At 35.7% G+C, this 26497-nt stretch overlaps 1 protein-coding gene across 19 annotated transcripts in view; it reads left to right on the top strand.

The window, feature by feature from the left end:
* SOX6 (SRY-box transcription factor 6) overlaps positions 1–26497 on the top strand; it is a 716878-nt gene that overhangs the window by 237208 nt on the left and 453173 nt on the right. The window lies entirely within an intron of this gene.

The following is a 26497-nucleotide window of genomic DNA, read 5'->3' as shown; positions in this document are numbered from 1 at the left end:
GTAAACTTATTAAAATTGTGCACCGGCAAACGAAGAATTTTAACCTTTCCTTTAAAAGTATTTTTTTAGTGGCAGTAAAAAGGCCTTGACATTTCATTATTTAACATTCACATAAGCGCATAAAAAATGTTTTTAAAAAGCTGTAAGTATTAAAAGTATGTGTTATGTGTACATGTGTTTGTGAATACATCAAGTATATATACATTCAAAATACCAGAGCACCATTTGGACATATACACTCAGCTCTTTTTTTTTTTTTTAACGTTCTAATGTTGTGACTCATATTTAAAACTGGGAATATTAACTATAGTAAGTGAAATAATAAGGACAATAGTTAAAATTTATTGAGCTCTTGTGCGCTAAATGCTGTGTTAAATGTCTTATCTCATTTAATCCGCATATTATTTCTGTGGTTGTTGGAAATCTACAAGGATTGTAGGGTATGCTACAACAAAGAGTAAGGTAATTGAAGAGCCTTTTACATCTTATGCTAAACGTCTAGAAAATAAAGGCTGACGAAACAAATTGTATAAGAGAGGAGATCCTTAAATTCTGTGTGCTTGTCTTTCTCAAAATTGAGAAGATTTAATATGAGCCTGGGAAAGAAAAATAGAAGGAGATTAGTCAGTGATTCTTAGCAATCATTAATTCTTAAGCATCTTTTATTATGAAAATTTTAGTTGTTCAAAAATGTATAAATAAGTAAAATACTGTATATTTATAAGAAATGAAACATTACTAATACAGTCCAAATCTTCTGTGAATTCTTTCCCAATTTTTTGTCTTCCTCTCTTTATGCTAGAGGTAACCATTTTTTTGACTTTGGTATTTGTCATTCTCATGCTTTATATTTATACTTAAATTTTATATTCACTATGTATATGGAGGAAAACTCCACTTAATCATTCTTTAAGATTTAGGATAGACCTTTTTCTTGGCTTCCTGTTACACTTTAATTAAAACCAAAATCCTTAACACAATATGCAAAGCTCCAGCCCCATATAATGTGACCCTTGCATTACCAGCCTTAGCTTTTGCCTTTTTCCTAATGACTCTCTTTGATTCAGCTGGTATCCTGATCTACACTCTCCAAGTTTTTTTCCTGCTCTAAGGTCTTCATGTTACGCTATCTTCTCAACTGGAATATACTTCTCCCCACTATTCTTCAGAATGATTCCTACTCATTGTTCAGCTCTCTGTTTAAATGTCATTTCCTCAGAGAAACCTTCCCTCATCCTTCCAATTCAAATCTTGTTTGCCTGCAAAGATCTCACTGCAAACCCTTTAATAGTAGCAGATATTGCAGTTTTAAATTATGTATTTATTTGTGTGATTTTTGCTTAATGTTTGTCCTTCACCCTGGATTCAATTATTTTATTCTCACGTTTCCCCTTATATTTATCAACATGGTTTTGTACATTACAGGCATTCATAGATATTTGTTTTTATCAAGGAGAGGAATGTAGTGAATGAAGAAGAAGAAAGGGAGATTAAGAAAGAAAACTACATATAAATGGAGTCTGTGGGTTAGTTGATATACACTGTTAAGGTTAAATTATGCAACTTGAATCTAGTTTAAGATTAGGGTGAGAGAGGTGGTGGGGACCTTGTTTGTTTCTTAAATCTAGTTGCAGAATGTATCTATTATCCACTGTTGCTTCTTGTTTTTCAGTGCCATCTTTGACTTTTGTGTTCTCATTTTTGGGATTCTGCGTTCCTGAATTGAGCTTTCAAGTTGTAAACTTATAGAGCAGCCCCAGCATTTATAATACTAGTGTGGAGATGCTATAGTGGGCTCTAAGAATCTGGAAAAATTTCTGACACACAGATGAGGAAATACATATGGTACTTTTGCATAAAAAGCCATGAGGCCACTTATAAGACTTTTCAGGTGCATGACTATAACTAAAATATTCATAGTAGTGACACTTGCTGTTATAATGGTAGGCAGTGTGATTTTTTAAGGGGATTATAGAAAAGAGTATAAAAAAGGAGTAAAGAAAATGAAATCAGTCTGAAAGGAGGACTGAGGTTTTCAAAATATCAGAATATACTTATGTTGTACTCTGTAAATCTTTGCTGGCATTTGTAATTAAAATCCAAGGCCAAAAGATGGTGCTGAAATTTTTTTTTTTTTGAGTTGTTGATATGGGAAAAGGAGACAAAAAAGGGGATAAAAAAGAGAATTTAATTAAAATGTCTTAGTGTTAAAAGGAGGGGATTTGTAGAGTGTCTCATTTGTGGTCATAGAAGGTGCCATTATTAATAATAATAGCGTACCTTACATTTTTATTTTTATTACTCCTTACACTTTTAAATGAACTTTTTCATATATTATCTTATACATTTCTTTTATTAACCCCATGAGATAGTTAAAGTGGGGGTCTTATTATCTTCAGTTTATAATGAGGAAAACTAGGAATGAACAGAAATCAGAGAGAAGCCAAGACTAAGACTTAAAAACAATACTGAGGTTCAGTTTTGTAGGCAAGACTAATATTCACTCTACTTATACCCTTCCATAAAGGACTGGGAGGGTATAATTAGGTTCTTTTAAGGACCAAGATCACTGGGATGGAAGTCCTCTATAGTAGTGGTCTCCAACCTTTTTGGCACCAGGGACCAGTTTCTTGGAAGACAGTTTTCCACAGATTGGGGGTGGAGATGGGGCATGGTGTCAGGATGTTTGAAGTGCATTTACATTTATTATGCACTCTCTTTTTGTTATTATTACATCAGCCCTACCTCAGATTATCAAGCATTAGATCCTGGAGGTTGGAGACCCCTGCTCTATAGGTTTCCTAGACTTAAATATTTTATTTTTTTCAAGTTGTAAAGTAGTTAACTATCTCCAGCAAATAGAACTGAGATGGTTAAATGCATATAGTTAATAGATACACTGCTAAGCCTATTCTAAGTTAAGGCTTACTGGATGAAGTAATCGTTTCCTGATATCTTGTGATATCAGGAGTCCAGTCCTCTCCTGATATCTTAGGGTTCCAAGAATAAGCAGACATGGAATTTATAAGAATGAAATGCCATAACATTTGACGTAAATAAATTGTAGCTTAAATAAAAGCATGTGATGAAGCAGTGGATACAAGCCCCTTGAATGGAAACCCGTCATTTGAACTGAAGATGGACATTTTTTGGCACTCGTTGAAACTATTTTTTTTTTAAAAGAACAAGTGGAAGGCAATGTGTATGTTGCATCTATGCATGTGTGCATGCAGGTGGAGGGGTATTTCTTTGAGAACAAAGAAATGCCAGCAGGTATTTGTAATGATTAGCCAAGAAAGCTGTTTGCTGCATTTAAAGTAAAAGCCAAACCTTGTATTTTTCAGTTGGACAAAGAGCCTGGTTGCAGAGAAATTCAAATTCTCACTCTTTCTGGGCCAGCAGGCAGAGCCTCCCTTAGGTTAAAGGAACCAGACATGTTCTCTCTGCAGTACAGAAGTGTCAAGAGAATCTAATATCTGTCCTAAGATGGATAAATTGCTGCTGTAGGGGAATAGTGTGTACTGTGGAGAGCCAAACCCAAGTTACCGGGTGAAAGTCACAGGGAGCCAGAGTCACAGGACAGCAGAAGAAATGCTTTGTAACAGCTATAGTTGTCTAAAAGTGAGATGAACTTCTTTGTTGATATAGTGAAGGCCTTGCTACTGGGAGGAATTGGGAAGAAAGATTAAAATGTTGGATTATAGCAAGTTGTTTCAGTATTGATGTTTCTAAGAAGATGTCCTCTATATGTTAACTGGCTAAGAAAAGGATGTGAGTCAACATAGCAAGGATGTATTCTTATGTGAAGCCAAGGATGAATGTCATGAAGGCCAGGTTTACTTTCTGGGTTGCTCAGTTCTATTTACTCTGCTGCTGCTGCTGCTAGGTCGCTTCAGTCGTGTCCGACTATGTGCGACCCCATAGACGGCAGCCCACCAGGCTTCCCCGTCCCTGGGATTCTCCAGGCAAGAACACTGGAGTGGTTTGCCATTTCCTTTTCCAATGCATGAAAGTGAAAAGTGAAAGTGAAGTCGTGATACTGGATGCTTGGGGCTGGTGCACTGGGACGACCCAGAAGGATGGTATGGGGAGGGAGGAGGGAGGAGGGTTCAGGATGGGGAACACATGTATACCTGTGGTGGATTCATTTTGATATTTGGCAAAACCAATACAATATTGTAAAGTTTAAAAATAAAATAAAATTAAAAAAAAAAGAAAGTGAAGTCGCTCAGTTATGTCCGACTCTTAGCGACCCCATGGACTGCAGCCTACCAGGCTCCTCCGTCCATGGGATTTTCCACACAAGAGTACTGGAGTGGGGTGCCATTGCCTTCTCCGCTATTTACTCTAATATGTCAGTTAAAAAATTCACCAACTGTTATCTATAGACAGCCATTTGATGCGTAAAATTGCCCTAACTAAGACCTTTAAACTTCACAGCTATTCTCAAACCTCAGAAGAACTGGCATAAGGGAATGAAATTGTATTATAAGGGAGAAAAAGAGAAATCTGTTAGTTTCTCCATTGGGTTCAGATATAGAGAAGAAGAATTTATTAATAATATGATTTAGGGAGAACAAATTAAAAAACATCACTAAATTCACTAAATTACCTTTAAAGGCTCCTGAACTTTGGTACATTAATAAGATAAAGGATGACGTTTTTAAGCACCTTGGAGATTTTCTGTTACATTTCTCTGTATTGAGGTAGTGCTTTCATTTGAACAATTAAACATATTTAAAAATTAAAAAGTAATACACAAATACATTCTTGTTCTAGTGTACCTTGCATATAGTAGGAAATCATTAAATGTTACTTGAATGAATAATTCTTGAAAAAATTGAAGGAAATTTTCCTTAATGTCTCTTCCCACCTTGGATTCTATTTCTCTTCCCCAAACATATTTACTGTTTCAATCTGGTTTATATCTCTCCAGACCTCTTTCTATATAATGATATACATATATACACAGTTATTTAGAAATGTGCAATTTTATTTTGTGTGAGGGTGACATTCTCCCCTTTTACAGATAATCACTTTGTACTTTACATACCCTTTTTTTCATGAAAATTCTGACTTAGACCTTTGTCAATTTATATATTTTAACTTTATTTTCTTCTATGTAATATTTTATACTATGTATATACCATTATTGTATTGATAGGCATCTAGGTTATTTACAATTTAAGTATTCTTAGTTGAAATGTTAGATATTTAAAACTTAGGAAATAGCAAAATATGACTCTGTTTTTTAAACATACATAAAATGGGCATGGGAAGTTTCTACCTGATTGGGCTTATGAGAATTAAGGACAATTCTCATTAGGAAAATTAGAAAAAGGGAAAAGATTAGAATGTGTAAAGGCATGTGTTAGTTGTGTGTTAGTTGCTCAGTTGTGTCCGACTCTTTGTGACTCCATGGACTGTAGCCCACCAGACTCTTCTGTCCATGGGATTTCCCAGGCAAGAATACTGGAGTGGGTTGCCATTCCCTTCTCCAGGGGATCTTGCTTACCCAGGGATCAAACACAGGTCTCCTAGGCATAGAGGAGTGAAAAAACTGTATTATTTACTCATTCATTAATGAAACAGAAGAAGTCTTTATTATCAGAGGATAATTGGTAGTGAGAAAAGGCCACTAATTTCATCCATTTAAAATCGAGTAGGGATAACAACTATAAACTCTGGACAAAACATGAAAAACAGCTATTTGAAGATACTGGAGAATAATCCAAAGCAGGCTAAATCTTCAGAGGAGTTGACATTTGGAAGAAGGGATATTTGGGTAAGTTTGTCATTTTCGGGGTTTCAGTATGAAGGTAGGCTCAGTTTATAAAACTCCAGTAGAAAAACTAGCAGTCTTTCTGGTCTGGGGAGCTAGTAGAACAGACTTTGGAGCAACCACAACTACTGGGAAGTGAGGATGTAATCCTGGAAAAGAAAGAGTCACAGAAAGTGACTCCTAAATTCTATGTATAAATTTTCCCCAGCCTCTGACTGATCTGCAAGCCATACATGCTCAGAACAGGTGTTAAGAGCTCACATAAGGCTTAAAGAACTAAATAGATATTTAAGCTGCTGCCCATTGCAGGTGAGACAGAATGTGCAGTTTGAGTCTAAGCCAATAAGCTTTTTGCTAAACAAACAAAAAGTGATACTCTTTAGAGCACTATAAAAGAATCCAGAGTCTCCATGGCATAATGGTCATGATGTCTAAGGTGAAGGTAAAAGTCGCTCAGTCATGTCTGACTCTTTGCCACCCCATGGAGTGTACAGTCCATGGAGTACTGGAGTGAGTAGCCTTTTCCTTCTCCAGGGGATCTTCCCAACCCAGGGATGGAACACAGGTCTCCTGCATTACAGGTGGATTCTTTACCAGCTGAGCCACCAGGGAAGCCAGAATACTGGAGTGGGTAGCCTATCCCTTCTCCAGTGGATCTTCCCAAACAAGGAATTGAACAAGGGTCTCCTGCATTGCAGGCAGCTTCTTTACCAACTGAGCTATGAGGGAAGCCATGATATCTAAGAATAATCCCAAATTACTCAACAAACAAACAATGGAGAAAATGTTAGATAATAGGGCATTTCAGCAGAGAGATAGAAATTTCAAAAGATCCAGATGGGAACTTAAAACTGAAAAAAACTGAAAGATATGGTATCTGAAATGAGACTAACTTGATGGGCAAATCAGTAGAATAAAAATGACAGGAAAAAACTAGTGAAATTGAATTAGATCAATAGAAATTATCTGATATAAAGAACACAGATAAAAAAATTTAAAAATGAATATAGCGCTAGGGATACATAAAATATTATTAATATGTGAACCGTGAACTTCCTGATATTCAAGGTGGTTTTAGAAAAGGCAGAGGAACCAGAGATCAAATTGCCAACATCCGCTGGATCATGGAAAAAGCAAGAGAGTTCCAGAAAAACATTTCTGCTTTATTGACTATGCTAAAGCCTTTGACTGTGTGGATCACAATATACTGTGGAAAAGTCTGAAAGAGATGGGAATACCAGACCACCTGACCTGCCTCTTGAGAAATCTGTATGCAGATCAGGAAGCAACAGTTAGAACTGGACATGGAGCAACAGACTGGTTCCAAATAAGAAAAGGAGTACGTCAAGGCTGTATATTGTCACCCTGCTTATTTAACTGCTATGCAGAGTACATCATGAGAAACGCTGGACTGGAAGAAACACAAGCTGGAATCAAGATTGTCGGAAAAATATCAATAACCTCAGATATGCAGATGACACCACCCTTATGGCAGAAAGTGAAGAGGAACTAAAAAGCCTCTTGATGAAAGTGAAAGTGGAGACTGAAAAAGTTGGCATTCAGAAAACGAAGATCATGGCATCTGTTCCCATCACTTCATGGCAAATAGATGGGGAAACAGTGGAAACAGTGTCAGACTTTGTTTTTTTGGGCTCCAAAATCACTGCAGATGGTGACTGCAGCCATGAAATTAAAAGACACTTACTCCTTGGAAGGAAAGTTATGACCAACCTAGACAGCATATTGAAAAGCAGAGACATTACTTTGCCAACAAAGGTCCGTCTAGTCAAAGCTATGGTTTTTCCTGTGGTCATGTATGGATGTGAGAGTTGGACTGTGAAGAAGGCTGAGCGCTAAAGAATTGATGCTTTTGAACTGTGGTGTTGGAGAAGACTCTTGAGAGTCCCTTGGACTGCAAGGAGATGCAACCAGTCCATTCTGAAGGAGATCAGCCCTGGGATTTCTTTGGAAGGAATGATGCTAAAGCTGAAACTCCAGTACTTTGGCCACCTGATGTGAAGAGTTGACTCATTGGGAAAGACTCTGATGCTGGGAGGGATTGCGGGCAGGAGGAGAAGGGGATGACAGAGGATGAGATGGCTGGATGGCATCACTGACTCGATGGACGTGAGTTTGAGTGAACTCAGGAGTTGGTGATGGACAGGGAGGCCTGGCGTGCTGCGATTCATGGGGTCGCAAAGAATTGGACACGACTGAGTGACTGAACTGAACTGAACTGAACATATATAAATCCTAGAAAAAAAGGAGAGCAATATTAGGGTAGAAAAAAATGCTTGAAGAAATAGTGGTTCCAAATTTCCCAAATTTGGTGAAAGATATAAATTTACATATTTAAAAAGTTCAGTGAACTTCAAGTAGCATAAATGCAAAGAAAAGCACACTAGACACGTTGAAATAAACTGTGTAAAGCAAAGAAAAATGTAGAGGTAAAGTCTTTTTTTTTTTTCTGGTAATGACAGAAAACAGAGAACATAACAACATGGGAATGAAAGAGGAATTGTCAGAGAAGAATTTCTAGAGATTAAACAGACAATAGGAGGTGTTATGAATATCTTATATCAAAAAATGTATAGGTATATCTTGGAGATATTATAGATTTAGTTCCAGACCTCTGCAATAAAGGTAATATCACAAAAGTCACACAATTTTTTTTGGTTTTTCAGTGCATATGAAAGTTATGTTTATACTATATTGTAGAATATTAAGCGTGCAGTGAGTCTGAGTGAACTCCGGGAGTTGGTGATGGACAGGGAGGCCTGGCGTGCTGTGATTCATGGGGTCACAAGGAGTCGGACATGACTGAGTGACTGAACTGAACTCAACTGAGCATTAAAAATACTTTATTGCTAAAACATGCTAATCATCATCTGACAAATTTGCCTCAAAACATCAGTTTGTAGAAACCACAATATTTACTAAATGTAATAAAGCAATGCGCAATAAAAAGAAGTACACTTTTACTACTTAGAAGAAATGAATAAATTGCTCAATAAAAAATCCCCCAAACCAGAACTTGCTAAAACTGACACAAGATGAGACAGAAAACCTAAATAGCACTTTGTTTATAAAAGACATTGCATTTTAAATTAAAAAATAAAGCTTTTTATTAAGAAAACTTTGGATCCAAAATGATTTCACTGATGAATTCTGTCAAATATTTAAGAAATAGCATCAATCTTACCTAAACTCTTTCAAAATATAGAGGAAGGAGGAATAATTTCTACTTCTCAAGTCTGCTGCTGCTGCGGCTAAGTCGCTTCAGTCATGTCCAACTCTGTGCGACCCCCATAGATGGCAGCCCACCAGGCTCAGCTGTCCCTGGGATTCTCCAGGCAAGAACACAAGAGTGGGTTGCCATTTCCTTCTCCAATGCATGAAAGTGAAAAGTGAAAGTGAAGTTGCTCAGTCGTGTTTGACTCTTTGCGACCCCATGGACTGCAGCCTACCAGGCTTCTCCATCCATGGGATTTTCCAGGTGAGAGTACTGGAGTGGGTTGCATTGCCTTCTCCACCTCTCAAGTCTAGTATTACCATAATACCAAACCTGAGAAAACATTACAAAAGGCAAATTTTAGACCTATAATTTTCTGATCATAGATGCAAAAATCCTTAATATCAGCAAATTAAGTCCAACAATACAAAAAGAGTGGGACTAGAACTGCCATATGACCCAACAATCCCACTGCTGGGCATACACACCAAGGAAACCAGAATTGAAAGAGACACGTGTACCCCAATGTTCATCGCAGCACTGTTTATAATAGCTAGGGCATGGAAGCAACCTAGATGTCCATCAGCAGACGAATGGATAAGAAAGCTGTGGTACATATACACAATGGAATATTACTCTGGCATTAAAAGAATATATTTGAATCAGTTCTAATGAGGTGGATGAAACTGGAGCCTATTATACAGAGTGAAGTAAGCCAGAAAGAAAAACACCAATACAGTATACTAATGCATATGTATGGAATTTAGAGAGATGGTAATGATAACCCTGTATGTGAGACAGCAAAAGAGACACAGATGTATAGAACGGTCTTTTGGACTCTGTAGGAGAGGGCCAGGGTGGGATGATTTGGGAGAATGGCATTGAAACATGTATATTATCATATATGAAACAGATCGCCAATCCAGGTTCGATGCATGAGACGGTGCTCAGGGCTGGTGCACTGGGATGATCCAGAGGGATGGGATGGGGAGGGAGGTGGGAGAGGGGTTCAGGATGGGGAACACATGTACACCCATGGCAGATTCATGACAATGTATGGCTAAAATCACTACAATATTGAAAAGTAATTAGCCACCAATTAATACAAATAAATTTATATTAATAAAAAAATACAAAAAGAGAATAATATATCATGATCAAATAGGGATTAGGCCAGGAATGCAAGCTTGATTTAGCATTTGGAATATCTCACCATATTAATGGAATAAGTGAAAAATATCATATAATTATTTTCATATATAGAAAACATGTTTAACAACAATAATTAATAATTAAAAACTCTCAGCAAACTAGGAATAAAAAATAATTTCCCTAATCTGAAAAGGACATCTGTGAAAAATTTACAACTAGCATCATGTTTAATGGTGAAATAGTGAATGAATTTTTTCCACAGTTCAGTTCAGTTCAGTCGCTCAGTCGTGTCCGACTCTTTGCGACCCCATGAATCACAGCACACCTGGCCTCCCTGTCCATCACCAACTCCTGAGTTCACTCAGACTCACGTCCATCGAGTCAGTGGTACCATCTAGCCATCTCATCCTGTCGTCCCCTTCTCTTCCTGTCCCCAATGCCTCCCAGCAGCAGGGTCTTTTCCAATGAGTCAACTCTTCACATGGAGGTGGCCAAAGTACTGGAGTTTCAGCTTTAGCATCATTCCTTCCAAAGAAATCCCAGGGCTGATCTCCTTCAGAATGGACTAGTTGCATCTCCTTGCAGTCCAAGGGACTCTCAAGAGTCTTCTCCAACACCACAGTTCAAAAGCATCAATTCTTTAGCGCTCAGCCTTCTTCACAGTCCAACTCTCACATCCATACATGACCACAGGAAAAACCATAGCTTTGACTAGACGGACCTTTGTTGGCAAAGTAATGTCTCTGCTTTTCAATATGCTATCTAGGTTGGTCATAATTTTTCTTCCAAGGAGTAAGTGTCTTTTAATTTCATGGCTGCAGTCACCATCTGCAGTGATTTTGGAGCCCCCAAAAATAAAGTCTGACACTGTTTCCACTGTTTCCCCATCTATTTGCCATGAAATGATGGGAACAGATGCCATGATCTTCATTTTCTGAATGTTGAGTTTTAAGCCAACTTTTTCACTCTCCTCTTTCACCTTCATCAAGAGGCTTTTTAGTTCCTCTTCACTTTCTGCCATAAAGGTGGTGTCATCTGCATATCTGAGGTTATTGATATTTCTCCCAGCAATCTTGATTCCAGCTTGTGCTTCTTCCAGCCCAGTATTTCTCATGATGTACTCTGCATAGAAGTTAAATAAGCAGGGTGACAATATACAGCCTTGACGTACTCCTTTTCTTATTTGGAACCAGTCTGTTACTCCATGTCCAGTTCTAACTGTTGCTTCCTGACCTGCATACAAATTTCTGAAGAGGCCGGTCAGGTGGTCTGGTATTCCCATCTCTTTCAGACTTTTCCACAGTTTATTGTGATCCACACAGTCAAATGCTTTGGCATAGTCAATAAAGCAGAGATAGATGTTTTTCTGGAACTCTCTTGCTTTTTTGATGATCCAGCGGATGGATGTTGGCAATTTGGTCTCTAGTTCCTCTGCCTTTTAAACAAAATAATGTCTATGTTCTTTCATCCCATTTGACATTGTATTGGAGGCCCTAACCATTGTAAGGAGGCAAGAAAAGGAAACAGTATGAGAATACAAAAGGAAAAAGTAGAACTGTCTCTGCATCTTTGGCAAGGTTGCATGAACACAAGATCTTTTATATGCTAATGGATGGGGATAAAATTTCATGGAAAACAATGGGGATATTATTTTGACTCAATCTTAAAAATTAAAACAAAAATTGAAAAATTACTTATATATTGGCATCATTTCATTTGTATTTGTGTATTCTTAGAAGAATGAATTAACTGCATGATTTTTAAGAATAGTTTTTCAGGTCAAATATTATCATCACTTAACATGGTATCATTTTTGCAGAGAACTTTTTCTAAGTTCTTTGTTTAATTCTTTTTTTTTAATAACTTTTATTTATTTGTTTATTTATTTTTACTTTACAATATTGTATTGTTTAATCTTTTTATATTCAAATCATTCTCTTTTGAAAATATACCATGTTAAATCTCATTCTTGGCAGTTTTTGGTTCTTCAGTTTATCTTGGAGAACTGCAGATTCTTGATATGTCAATAATTTAAGCTGGTCTTAAATTTCACACAAGTTTTTCACACAAGTTCTTGCTTTTTTTAATAAGATTTGCAATTTCACTTTGAATTCATTTCACATTTTTATCTTGAATATTATTTACAATATTCCACAATGCAATTTCATGGCTGCAGTCACCATCCACAGTGATTTTGGAGCCCAAGAAAATAAAGTCTGTCACTGCAGCCATGAAATTAAAAGACACTTGCTCCTTGGAAGAAAAGCTATGACAAACCTAGACAGCATATTAAAAAGCAGAGACATTTCTTTACAGGCAATGGTCTGTCTAGGTTTTTCAGTAGTCATGCATGGATGATGAGAGTTAGACCATAAAGAAGACTGAGTCCCAAAGGACTGATGTTTTTGAAATCTGGTGCTGGAGAAGACTGTTGAGAGTTCCTTGGACAGCAAGGGTATCAAACCAGTCAATCCTAAAGGAAATCAACCCTGAATATTCGTCGGAAGGACTGATGCTGAAGCTCCAATACTTTGGCTACTTGATGCAAAGGGCCGACTCATTGGAAAAGACACTGATGCTGGGAAAGATTGAGGCCAGGAGGAGAAAGGGGAAATGGAGGATGATATGGCTGGATGGCATCACCGGCTCAGTGGACATGAATTTGAGTAAACTCCAGGAGACAGTGAAAGACAAGGAAGCCTGGTGAATTACAGTCCACGGGGTTGCAAAGAGTCAGACACGACTGGGTGACTAAACTACAAAAATGCGATATCCATCAATCAGGTTAGCTTGATTCTCAATCTTGACTTAAAAATAATTATTTGACAATTTTAAAATGTATTCTTATTCTTAGCTTGCATTTTAATCAGTTAAATCAGTCTTTGGGCATGGGACCCAGGCATCAACATTATTTGAAGATTCCATGTCACTCCAGTGTGCACATAAGTTTGAAGCCACTGGACAGTGATTATCAAAGACACAAAGAAATTTATCTAACTCGGGAGATACAGTTAATTAATCAGTGAGAGATATTTGAATGAAGACTAGTTTTATAAATGTTAATTTCCTTAGTGAATATTTTTATATTTTGATCACTTTCACTTCCTATTTGATTTTGGGGACTGTGAATTTTGAGTAATAAATCTTCTATATTCAGTGAATGCCAAGTATGTATGACCTAGGAATACAGCAGTGAACTAAAATGTATGGTGTCCCTTTTCTTGAAGAGTTTACAATCTAAAAAAGAGGGAGACGTTAAATAAATATTTAATTATAAGACAGTAAATATTATGAAGTGAAAGGGAGATCTATCATGGGCTTAGACTCAAGTATGGTGACTCTGCATTAGTGCTATTAAAGCTAAGGCCTAAAAGATGAGTGAGAGATAATTTGGTGAAGAGGAGATGTAAGAGGGAACAGAGTTTTTGAAAGGCCATAAGTTGGGAAGAGGCTTGCAAGCTCTAGAAACAGAAATCAGGTAAAGATGACTAAGAACAATCAACAGACAAGAGAGAAGCTCTAAGTTGCTCTGTGTGTGCGTGAATGAAGATAAAACTAGAAAGATATTTTGGAATCTGATATTAATAGGCTTGTATCTCTACCAAGTAATTTGGAGTTAATTCTGTAGGTTATGAGGAAATAATGAAGGGCTTTTAAGCAGGATGTTGGACTTGATCAGATTTTGTTTCAGCACCACAATTCAGGTAACAACAATAAAGCAAGATTTCCCCATGTGGTGTCCTCAACTTAGAAAAGTAGACTTTTCTTTGTTTTGTTTCTCCCATTTAAGTGTGTGTGTGTGTGTGTGTGTGTGTGTTAGTCACTCAGTGATGTCCAACTCTTTGCCACCCCATGAATGGTAGCCTGCCGGGCTCCTCTATCCATGGAATTCTCCAGGCAAGAATACTGGAGAGGGTATCCATTCCCTTCTTCTGGAGATCTTCATATATTGCAATTCTGTTATTAAGGTAGAATGGATTTCTCCTCCAACTCTCAATAATATCCCATTCCCCAAACTAAATGTAAAACCACATGTAAGAGGAAAAAAAAAATTCCACTAGCATTCCTCAAGAACCATATGTGTAGAATTGTCCTATGAGTTTTTTGAGTTTGCTAAAGACAGCTTTGAAATAAGTCCAGGAGCTTGAAAGCCATGCTCAAGGGATTGACCCCAGAGAACATTATGGCTTCAGCAACCATAGATCTTTGAAGTACTGAAGTGGTCTGAGGCAATTAATTTGATAGCAACAAACATTAAACTGTTCTTTTAGTTTGAATGACTATTAGCTAGTAGGTTAGGAAATGGGAGAGAAAAAATGAAAATGAAAATATTAATTAAATAATTTTTCCTTTGGCCTCAATTCAGTCACAGATGATATAGCAGTTGCTTAGGATTTCCACACATTAATTAATTCAAAAGGGCAGAAAATGAATCAGAACCAGAAACCTATGTATTATGCCCTTCTTTCCTTTAAGCACCGTGAAAAATTCAACATCTCTTGTGATAGCAGGAGTTTGCATTTCTAAGACTTGGCTGCATCCAATTTAAAAATGGATTAAAATATGCTCCTAAACATATTAATAAAGGGTTTTTTTTTACCTGTTAATAGTGATGGAAGTAGTTAATATTTATTTGTACATTTAAGTGGTAGAAAGAACACGTGAAAACTATGACACTACTGAGTGAAAACACACCTAAAGAGTGTTTTTGTTTGTTTCCCAACGATAAAACACCCTTAACCAAACAACTTACGGCATGATTTAGACTTACCCTCCCCCCACATTACAAAATGTAAATGCCTCTGATGTAAATGGTGTCCATTGACTTTAGGCCATTGACAATTCGAGTCTAAGAAAAGAAACAGAATCTTCACAGCTCTATCAGCTAAAGAGCCAATCAGATCTGAAGATAGCAGGTTTTAGGTACAGGAAATTATGTACAGGAGGAATTGAAGATTAATTGTAATTGGAAAGCACATAATCTAAATTCAGTTTTGAGTATGCCACAGATTAACTCTGTGACTGGGTTTCATTTAGTCCATCTCAAATCTGTACTAGCTCTGTACTGTTAGTGCTACTCGTAATAATAACCAATGCTTAAAAGAATTGAAAGTTTTCAGTGTTCCAGTACTTTGTGCCTGTTTGGGCTTCTACCTTTCTCTCTTTTAAAATTAAAGCTGTAGTTAATGAAGAAACAGGAAAATGGTTTATGTTTCTGGGAAGAAGCACTTTTCCTAATGAAAAAATCCTCTAAGATCTGCCGTATATATTGCTCTCTGGCATGTTTGCAAATTGTACATGGCATTCAGTGGGACAGTTCCAAAGAGAGACACACATTTCTAGATCAGAAAGAAAAAAAAAATTGCCCTTGGTTCATTTCTGATGTTAAGTTTACTTTTATGCTGCCACCTTTTCTTTCTTTTTCAGCCGTGTAGTCAGTGATTGCTCAATAATAGCTAAATTGCCTAAAGCATTCTATTTCTTTTTTTTTTTTTAATTTTAGAAGGTAAAAAGTGCATTTCACTCATGACTCGGCTTCTTGAAATTTCAGTATTTTATCAGGTTATTTTGCTGTTTCCCTAGAGTTGTTTAAACTTTTTTTTAACCCTAAAAATAAGGGTGTGTCAGAATTGTTGCAAGCAAAGATAGAGGTAATCATATGTGGTTCCTGTTATAAGCTTTGTGTTGATACTGACTGCTATTTAAAATAAGACCTCTAAGATGAATCTACTTTTAGCATTTTTTCTCTTTCAAGTGACTTTATTGTACAGAATGTAATCAATTTTTTCGTAATAGTTACATTTTTATACCTTTATTGTTCAAGGATTAATCTGGCTATTTGAAGAAGAAACTCAATTGAGAATGTATTTCTTAAATTTCTAAAGACTGCCTTTTAGCTTTTATAATCTTCCTATATATTCTGATTTCCTAAATAATTTGTTCTTTAGAAAATATAAAAAAATAGAAGAATATCATATTTAAAATCATCCATAATTCCATTACCAGTGATAGCCCCTATTAAAACTAGGAGGTAATATATACTATAATTAAGGTTATATCCTATCCAGTTTTAAATTATAATTTTAAAATTTAATTATCTAGCATCTTGCCTTGATGACTCAGAGTCATCATGATGAACATTTGATTCCTGAACTGCTCCTTGAGTTGTCTACTAAGGCTAGTTATCTCTGTGCTGAATGGGCCCCCAAACGGCTGTGCTTTTTGAATTCCTGTGTCTGCATTTTGAATTCTCTGTCTTTGCTTTTGTTTCCAAACTATAAACTGTCATTTCTTGATAATTAGTGTTTTTACCTACTAATATTAATCCTCCTTCAATACTCCTATGGACTGCAATTTCTATTTGGCTCAGTGTTAAATAGATAAGAGAGGGAAAGCCAGCATTTTATAAAGTTCCTTTATGTTGTACAGCACTAATACAGGTAAATGATCACATAAATCACATCACATAAATGATGCTATTTAATTTTCATGCTATGTTCTTGAACATTGTTAGTTCAATTTTCTTAGATAACAGGGAACTATTTACTGAGCATTTACTATATATGAGGCATTGTGCGAAGAACTTTACATGTATTGTGTTAATTGGGTTTATTTCTGTAATAAAGTGAGGTGGATTGTTTTACAGATAGGAACACCTAGGTATTTCTTGTAACTTGCCCAAGATCATAATACTATTAAGTAGTAGAATCAGGATTTGAACTCAGGTGGGCCTCTCAAATTATTAAAAGCACTATAATTTTATCTGAAGTGAAAGTAAATAGATTCTGACCTCAGGAATTCTTCTTTAGGAAAAGTAAAGGAGCTTTCAGAGAAGGCAATGGTACCCCACTCCAGTACTCTTGCCTGGAAAATCCATGGACAGAGGAGCCTGGTAGGCTGCAGTCCATGGGGTCGCTAAGTCGGATACAACTGAGGGACTTCACTTTCACTTTTTACTTTCATGCATTGGAGAAGGAAATAGCAACCCACTCCAGTGTTCTTGCTTGGAGAATCCCAGGGACGGGGGAGCCTGGTGGGCTGCCGTCTCTGGGGTCGCACAGAGTCGGACACGACTGAAGTGACTTAGCAGCAGCAGCAGCAGCAAAGGAGCTTTACTGCACTACTTTGACATCTGTTTTGGGTTTGTTCCTTTCTAATTCCCTTCATTGCTGTATTATAAGGATGATGCTGAATAAGGGATCTATGGAGAAATGTGGGTGTCTGAGGAACTCAATGTTCAGGACAAATTAATCCTAAAAGAATGAGGTTAAAAAAATTTATCAAGGAAGGAGTAATTCTTGTTAAATAAGTCCATCTTTCATAATTCATAGAATCATGAGTGTATTCCCCGCAAAATTTCCTATATCAAAAGGTACTGAGTAATTCAAAGAAAAGCTATGACAAACCTAGACAGCATATTAAAAAGCAGAGACATTACTTTATCGACAAAGGTCCCTCTAGTAAAAGCTATGGTTTTTCCAGTAGTCATGTATGGATGTGAGGGTTGGACCATAAAGAAGGCTGAAAGCCAAAGACATGCTTTTGATCTGTGGTGTTGGGGAAGACTCTTGACAGTCCCTTGGACTGCAAGGAGATCAAACCAGTGAATCCTAGAGGAAGTCAATCCTGAATATTCATTGGAAGGACTAATGCTGAAGCTGAAGCTCCAATACTTTGGCCACCTGATGTGAAGAGATGACTCATTGGAAAAAACCCTGATGCTGGAAAAGACTGAAGGCAAAAAGAGAAACAGGAAGCAGAGGATGAGATGGTTAGGTAGCATCACTGACTCTATGGACATAAGTTTGATCAAACTCCAGGAGACGGTGAAGGACAGGAAAGTCTGGAATGCTGCAGTCCATGGGGTTGCAAAGAGTCAGACATGACTGAGCGACTGAACAGCAACAATATAGTAATTAACCAAAATACCATTGTATTGATCGTCCATAGCTATAATTCTTGGGGAAACAGGTTTTCATCTCTATGTATATTTCTAATTATACATGAAATAAAAGAGTAATTTCAAGGAAAAAGCCTCATTAGTTTCTCTCAGGGTAGTTCAGAGGGCTTCCTTTGGGTCTCAGATGGTAAAGAATCCACCTTCAGTGCAGGAGACCCAGGTTTGATCCCTGGGTCAGGAAGATCCCCTGGAGAAGGGAATAGCTACCAACTCCAATATTCTTGCCTGGAGAATTCCATGGACAGAGGGGTCCATGGGGTCGCAAAAACTCAGACATGACTGAATGACTAAGTGCATGTCATAGTTCAGAGGTTAAGTGGTGGTGAAGAACTTGGTCTTTAAAGTTTTCTGCCTAGATTCAAATCCTAACTTGACCATTACTAGAATAAAGTTGGATAAGTTAATTTCTATGTGCCTACTTTCTCATATGTAAAATGGGGATAGTGATAATAATATCTACAAATTAATACATACTCCCATATGAGTTGTTTGTTTTGTGGACTAAAGTTAATATATGTAAAATAACTGTTATAATGCTTACTGCACAATAAGTGCCTTACAAGTGTTACTATTACTTCAATTTGAACTATTTCAAATCTGAGTTCTGTAAAAACTGCTCACAATTTTAAGCCTTTGCCTATCAAAATAGTATATTTTTCACTTCACAAATAACCTATCCTGTCTTCCATTATTCCCTCTTTCCTTTCTCAAGACCTACTCTGAAGTTGACAGTGACCTCACAATGAACTCTGTAACTTCATTTTAGATTATTTTTTAAAGCTAAGCATAGAAACATCCAAAGTTGCACTATTTTATTCAGAATGGACAAAAACTTCATGTGAGGTATCAAATATAGCGTCTTTTTACCTTCAGATAATTTCCTCTTATGTTATGAGACTTTTTTTCCCCTGTCATTTGAAAATATGATGCATTAGGCAATTAGGTCAAAGGTGGAGTCCAACAACTGACTTGAAGGTTGAATGTGCATTGGTATCCTATAATAGAGAGGACTCCTTGTTTATTTGCTCGTTTATTTTTGAAAGAAAGTTGTAAATGGCAATTTACTCTACCACCCCCCCACCATGGTGTACATGTGGAAGACAAAGATAAAACCTATGTTTCCTTCGTGGAAGGGTGTGGAGGTAGAGGATGATTTCACATTAGAAATAATGACAGCAATAGAGGCTTCCGATGAAGATACAGTGGCCACCAGAGGACAAAGGAGAGAAGCTAATTTCTGAAGTTGAGGTATTTGATTAAACATTTAGGTTGTTCTTTATGTGTCCAAGTGCAAAGTATGTTGTTATTTATGAACTGAAGAGAGGTGTATTTGGCAGTGTTTGTTGGATGGTTTGATGATGGTTGGGAGAGAAGCAATACTGAGATATTCAGAAAACCTGTAATAAGTAAAAAAATATTTTGATAGGTAAAGACTTTGGCTTTTTAAGGCTTTTGCAATGATTAACTGGGAGAATTGGTTTATTATTAATGGTGGTTTACTATTTTGGATAATAACATTTACTTAGAGAAAAAACTACCAGATTTTGATTAGAATGTCTAAAGGTTTCTTGTATTACTTTAATGAACTTCCTTTTGTAGAGACAGCTTACAACTTTGTCAGCCTCAGGTGACTTTGTGTTTATTTTTTTAAAGTCTGGTATTGTGCTTGTGTGTGTGTGTGTGTGTGTGTTTGTGTGTGCATGTGTATTTGTATTGGAGGAGGAAATAGGAAAGAATGTGATATTTTAAGGAGATGAAGAGTCAGTGAAAGTTGATTTAAAGGAATAGAGGTTTGTAATGAAAAATAAAGGATTTCAAGCATCTTTTCTCCCTTAACAAGAAAAATTAAAGTATATTATGCATAGTTCCATGAAGAATGTATATAAATATCATATGCAAAATTATAAGAACAAGCCAAAACTTTCTAAGAAGTTAGTATGTATGATTTAATAAAATTGTAGCAGAGGTAAAGAGAAATTTTTTTTGAACATACTTTTAAATGTAGTGTCCCAATTGGGATAAACTTTCAACAGTATAGGCTGGGCCATTTATAGATTACAGCACTTTCAATTTTCTCAATGTTACAAAGTGTTGATTTTGATAAAGAATTTGTTGATGGTATATCAGCTTCTCCATGTGGAGGAGTGCTACTGAGTGATTAGTTAGTGTTGGGGCTTATGGCCAAAATTCAGAAATTGTGTCCCCAGTTCTTCTGGCCTTCTCAAAATGGGAAAAAGCTAGTAAGTTTTCTTGAGTCTTGATTCCCTGTGAAACAAATTCTTCACTATCAAGCATGTTTGTGATTTTCCTCTTTCTTCATCTTCTTTCTTTTCTTGGAAATTCTCTTTTTCTCTCATGTTGTTACTACCTCCATCTATAGTTAAGTAGATACTAATTTTAGAGATACTCCAGGTTTAAATTAGTTACATTAAAATTCTTTACATTTCTATCATTTTTTACTATGATTTTAAAGCCAAGGAATCTAATTTTTCACTCTAAGTTTAAAACTGAGGAATCTAAAACTTGATGAGATTAGTTGATTTGCTTAAGATCACATATTTAGGACCTGGATCAGGATTTTTGGTAATGCTACACTGCCAAATAATTTGTCCCCATTCAGTTTTTCTTTGTTTTTCCATCTCGATGACTAGTGTAAAAATATTTGTTTTAATCAAATGTTTAACCATGTAGAGTTATTTTAATTTACTGTATCTATCTGTCTATTAATAGATGGACATGTTTCAAGGAGATTTACCTCTTTGCTTCGTAGGGTTCATTTGCAGCTTGAAATAATACTTTTAAAGGGTTTCATCATTTTAAATAAAATTTTTAATTGGATAGAATATACTAATACATCTATGATTTGCTTTTGGAGAAAAATATCATGTTTTTGTGTCTGTTGTGATAATAAGGCATATGTTATTTTTTGCTTTTCCATAAATTATAGACTTATGTAACAAATAGAATGGATTTGGAAAAAAGGGTAAAATATAGTCTTTTTCACTGCTTTTATTTTTTTATTACAAAATAAACTGTAGTTATTGGGGAGAATTTGGAAAATATAGAAAAGAAAATACAAAAACTCTATGACATCTAGAGATACCTCAAAAATGCTTATATTGATTATATGCTTCAAGTTTTCCTACTTAGATGCTTATATTTTTAAAAGAAAAATATCTTATTGCAGATGCTGTTTTGCAAGATACTTTTTAAAAGTTAGCATATCATGATGATTTTCCCCATGTCATTAAATATTCTTCTGCATAACTTTTCTTTTTTAAAAATGAACTTTATTTGCTACAAAAGTAACAGATACTGCATATAAGAAATTTAGGAAACACATATAAAAATAAAAAGAAGAAAAAAACTTCATTCTCAGTCCAGATATAATCATTATAATATCAAGGTTATATACATCTGGTATTAAAATTTTATTTCTCCCTCTCTAATGTTTATATCTATATCTCCTTTTTATACAAAAATGGAATTCTATGGTAACAAATGCTTTATATTCCACTTTTTTATTTAACAGTATTTCATATCATTTAAGTTTTCCTGTGATACCACTATTACTTTACATCATTATTTTTAACAATTGCATACTATTCCATTTGTGGGCCTCTCATAGTTTAATTGATCATCTATAGTTAAGGTATTTAAAAATTTTCTATTATTAACAACATTGCAATAAAGTCTTTTGTAGCTCAATCTTTGCACACATCTCTGATGATTTCTTTAGTTTAAACTTTTAGAAATGACTTGTTGGCTAGTCACTTTTTGAAGATGTTTGATGCATATTGCCACAATGCCCTCCAGAAAAGTTGAACTGGTTTGTTTTTATGAGCAGTGCATGAGAGTACTTACCTTGCCACAGCCATGCTTACACACACTACTGCCATTATTTTCAACCATTGCCAATATGACAGGGAGAAAATGGCAGATTATTTTTAGTATAATTATATTTCTTTGATTACTCATGAAATGAAATATTTCTTCATTTGTTTATTGATAATTTGCATTTCTTTTCTTTTTAAAAAAATAAGTTTCTTATATCCTTTGAGAAGTAGTTTCAATTTTGGAGTCAGACTGTTGGTGAAAGAATTTGAATCTTGGCTCTACTACCACTACTTATTAACTCTGTAACCTTGGGTGTTTATTTAATCTCTTGGTATTTCAGTTTCCTTATCTGTAAAAGTTTCTAATGTTTCATAGACTTGTTGAGAGGGTCAAATGAATGAACATATATGAAACATTTAAAATAGTCCAGCACAAAGTAATGCACATGACTATAATGAGCAGGTCTTACTAATTTGTAAGAAGCCTTTATATGCTAAAAATTAATCCTTCATCATATATGATGCAGATTTTTTCCCAACCTTGTCATTTTGTCTTTCAATTAAAGTGTTTAGAAAATTGATTCTCTCTCATTAAATCTAAACTTTTATTTTTTCCTTTTGTTTTCTGCCTTTGGTGTCACTTTTAGGAATGTCTTTTCCACCCAACATTGTATAATATTTGCATATATTTTATTATATTGATAGCATTATCATTTTTTTTTACATTTAATTTTTAATCATCTGAAATGTATTTTGTTGGGTGATATGCTATTAGGATATAAAGAACCAATTTTCTCAACAGTATTACTCATATAATCCATCTTTTAAACACTGCAATTATCATGGACTAAATTCTTAGAGATATTTGAGTCCATTTTTAACTTCTTTTATTAATAATCGATCTGATCATCTACTTGGCATACTTTTAACTAGTGACATTTTATATTTTTAATTGAATTATGTTTTTCAAATTATTTTGGTTATTGCAAGCATTTGTTTTTTCAGATGAACTTTAGAATAATTTTATCATTTCTTCCCCTGCCCACCAAAAAAACTCTCTGATTTTTATAGAAGTATAGTAAACTTATAAAACAGTTAGGGATCATATGATTTTTAAACTGATATGTTATATTTTACTTTAAGGATACATTTTAAATTAAATCCACTGTGCGTAGTACACAACAGGCAGACAGCAGAAGTTGTTGAATAAATGTTAAATATGTTAATAGTAACTGCTGAAAATTTAGGTGGTTTTAATTTTTCTCTGTCATAAACAATACTTCAATGAATAAACATATAAATCTTTGAATACCACCATGATTGCTCCTGTGGAATAAATTCCTAGACATCTAAAATACAGTTCAAAGAGTATTTTTAATGCTTTTGATATACCGCCAAATAATTTTCTAGAAAGGATACACTGGTTCATACTCCCGTCAACAGTTTGAAATCATACTGTCGTGATCAACTCTGTGTTTGTATCTCCACTGCAAGATGAAATACCAATTTCTAATAAGCTTAAAATTAATATTTCATGGTAAAAGAAACATTTTTACTTTTTAAGTGGATGTTTATATTTTCTGAATATAAAGGAGAGGCACATCAGACCTGCAGAATTTACAGAAAATACGTGTTTCCTCTGCTATAGGATAATAAACCAACCAATGTAGATATAAATCCACATGCTTGGGCAAAGTCACATGTGCAAGGAACCAGATGATGATGATGATGTGATGATACAGTAAATATTATTTTAAGATAATGTCTTAAGTGACTTTTCCTGCTCTTCTAAATTATATTTCTCCTTTTTTTGTGCTGTGAAATCACTTCTCCCTCTCTTCTGATAAAAAGAAATTCAGCTGACTTAGTTTTTGTGTTCATCCAGTTTTAATTCTTTTAATAGTGACAGAGTATTCTCACCATTACCTTGCATGGACAATCTCACTCCTCCTATGACCAACTGGTTTTACGTTAAAACTTTTGTTAGAAGAAAAAAGATTGTATTTATTTTGTTTTGTCCTTGTATTCCTGGGAACTGAGATTTAAACAAGAAAGTAAACTAAGATTATGGTTTTGAATAGTTAGATGGAAAGAAACTTATAAACAAAGGGCTTTAAGGACTCTGGTTCCTTTAGTATTTTATTGATCTATTTATTTACTTCTCATTCTTCCTCTCTAAGCGGGTAAGGCTCAATCAGTTGCGATGGTATAGTTATTACCACTGTGTTTTAAAAGATGAAGTCCTCCTTGCTTGGGAACAAATACCAATAACTTTAATATCTCTGTAACCACAACTTTTTGTTTTTATAAAGTGTCTTTATCAATTGAGCTTCTAGTTTTCTGAAGAGTAATAGTCTTTAATACTTTTTCTCTTCTTTCCTCTTTCCTACCTTCTCTCCATCTCTCCCATCCACTCTGGCCCCTCCGTTTCCCCCTTCCCTTCCTTTCCTTTCTTTCTGTTAGAGTTAAGTTTAGTGCTAAAGAGATTCAACAGTCCGCTCTGGAGTCTGGAATGTTTCATCGGTAGTGCAGTGGTGTTCAACAGTTGTCTGGGGAGACTAAAGTTGCCCTATGCTTGGTCTATAGAAGGTAGTCGGGGACTTAATGATGAACTCAAAGAATTCTTTCCGTATTTTCTTCATTTTAACCTCATAGAGATCAAATGAAATTCTTACCTATAGCAAGAGTGTATGATTTTAAAACCCAATTTCCTCAACTTTTGCCTCATTCCCAGAGCCTATCTTTTGAAATGGGGTTTTAGTCATTTAAAGGCAGGAGGGTAAAGGAAGTGGGTGAAGGATTCCACTTACAGCTAACTCTAGAAAACATGCATGGATTATGTCTTGAGCATTAAATACAATTTTCTAATCCTGGGATGGCCTTCTCTTGACAGCCAGCATGTTTCCCTTTCTCTGTTTGAAGTCTTGTTTCTACTCTCACCCCTTGCTCATTTTGGCCGGGGGGGGGGTGGCGATTTCTAGTTTAATATTGGCCTTGAATCAAGTCAGAAGGTATAGATCTAAGAGGTAAAAAAAAAATCACATAATGTATGCCAGAGCTATACAGAAATGGCTTGAGATTAACCAAATTGTTTGCTGAATATCCTGTTTGTATTAGATCTGCAATTGTGTGCATTACTATAATCATATATCATTCTTCAGAGAGGTATGCAACTGTAGAGTTTTAATGAGTTCTTTAGGACTAGAGCCATGTCCTTTGTCTTTTGTGTACAGTGCTCAGTACTTTGGAATTTGGATATCTGTATTCTAGGTCCAGTCTTCCTTGGTGCTTCAGAATTTGGAGAGTGGGATTCTAGTTTCAACTCTCACTGCTACTAATTAGCAACTAGTTACTTGCTTGAGCAAATTGTTTAAGCTTTCTAGGCCTCACTTTCCTTTCAGTTGTAACAGTCTTTGATTCAGTGATGCAAACTGTCTAATCTCAGCTGGAGAGATTAGGTTTGATATATAAAAAATGTCATTACTCTCTTTCATAATGTGTATAACTGCTGTGTGAGTGAGTTAGGCTGAAAAAATAATTGGTATGGACTAATAAAGTTTGAAAAGGGTTTAAGAAGTGTTAGTTAATATTAGTGAGCATTTGAGATTTTTTTGAATTGTAAATTGATGAAATGGTAGCTATTTTCTCATGTAATGCCTAATGGCAGTAGTCATTTTTTGATTAGATAACCCTCTAAGTTCTATTTAATAAGTTTCTAATAGGTGTAATGTTAGTATTAAGTTTGACTCTTATACTTTCACTCTGTGATTTTTGACCTTAGCTGTTTTCTTTTCTTAAAACAATAATACAATATGGCACAACCTCAATAATTACAGAAATAAAGAGAAGGGATGAAAGTATAGAAAATGAGAGAGAAAGGAAGGGAGTGGGGGGGAAATGAACACAAAAGGAATAATAGTGAATTTGGTCATTACTTTCTAAGTATTCTGTCCTTCAACAGCAATTTTTATTACTATTTCTTGGATTTTGCAGTGGATAAATCATCTCTTGTTTTTCAATTTTAATTTAAAATATTTGGGTGATATTATGGCACATGTTCAGAGAAGGCAATGGCAACCCACTCCAGTACTCTCGCCTGGAAAATCCCATGGACGGAGGAGCCTGGAAGGCTGCAGTCCATGGGGTCGCGAAGGTCGGACACGACTGAGCGACTTCACTTTCACTTTTCACTTTCATGCACTGGAGAAGGAAATGGCAACCCACTCCAGTGTTCTTGCCTGGAGAATCCCAGGGACAGCGGAGCCTGGTGGGCTGCCGTCTATGGGGTCGCACAGAGTCGGACACGACTGAAGCGACTTAGCAGCAGCAGCAGCAGCATGGCACATGTTAAAGCAAACACTGGTACTTATGTCTAGTACTGCTGCTGCTGCTGCTAAGTCGCTTCAGTCGTGCCCAACTCTGTGCGACCCCATAGACGGCAGCCCACCAGGCTCCCCCGTCCCTGGGATTCCCCAAGCAACTAGATAGGAGAAAATGGTAAAAAGCAATCTAAATGTCCATTGACAGAGGAATGG

This window comes from Bubalus bubalis, chromosome 16 (genome assembly GCF_019923935.1).
Source record: "Bubalus bubalis isolate 160015118507 breed Murrah chromosome 16, NDDB_SH_1, whole genome shotgun sequence".
Lineage (NCBI taxonomy): Eukaryota > Metazoa > Chordata > Mammalia > Artiodactyla > Bovidae > Bubalus > Bubalus bubalis.
The sequence above is the reverse complement of the archived record's forward strand: the minus strand, read 5'-3'. Positions and strand labels throughout refer to the sequence as shown.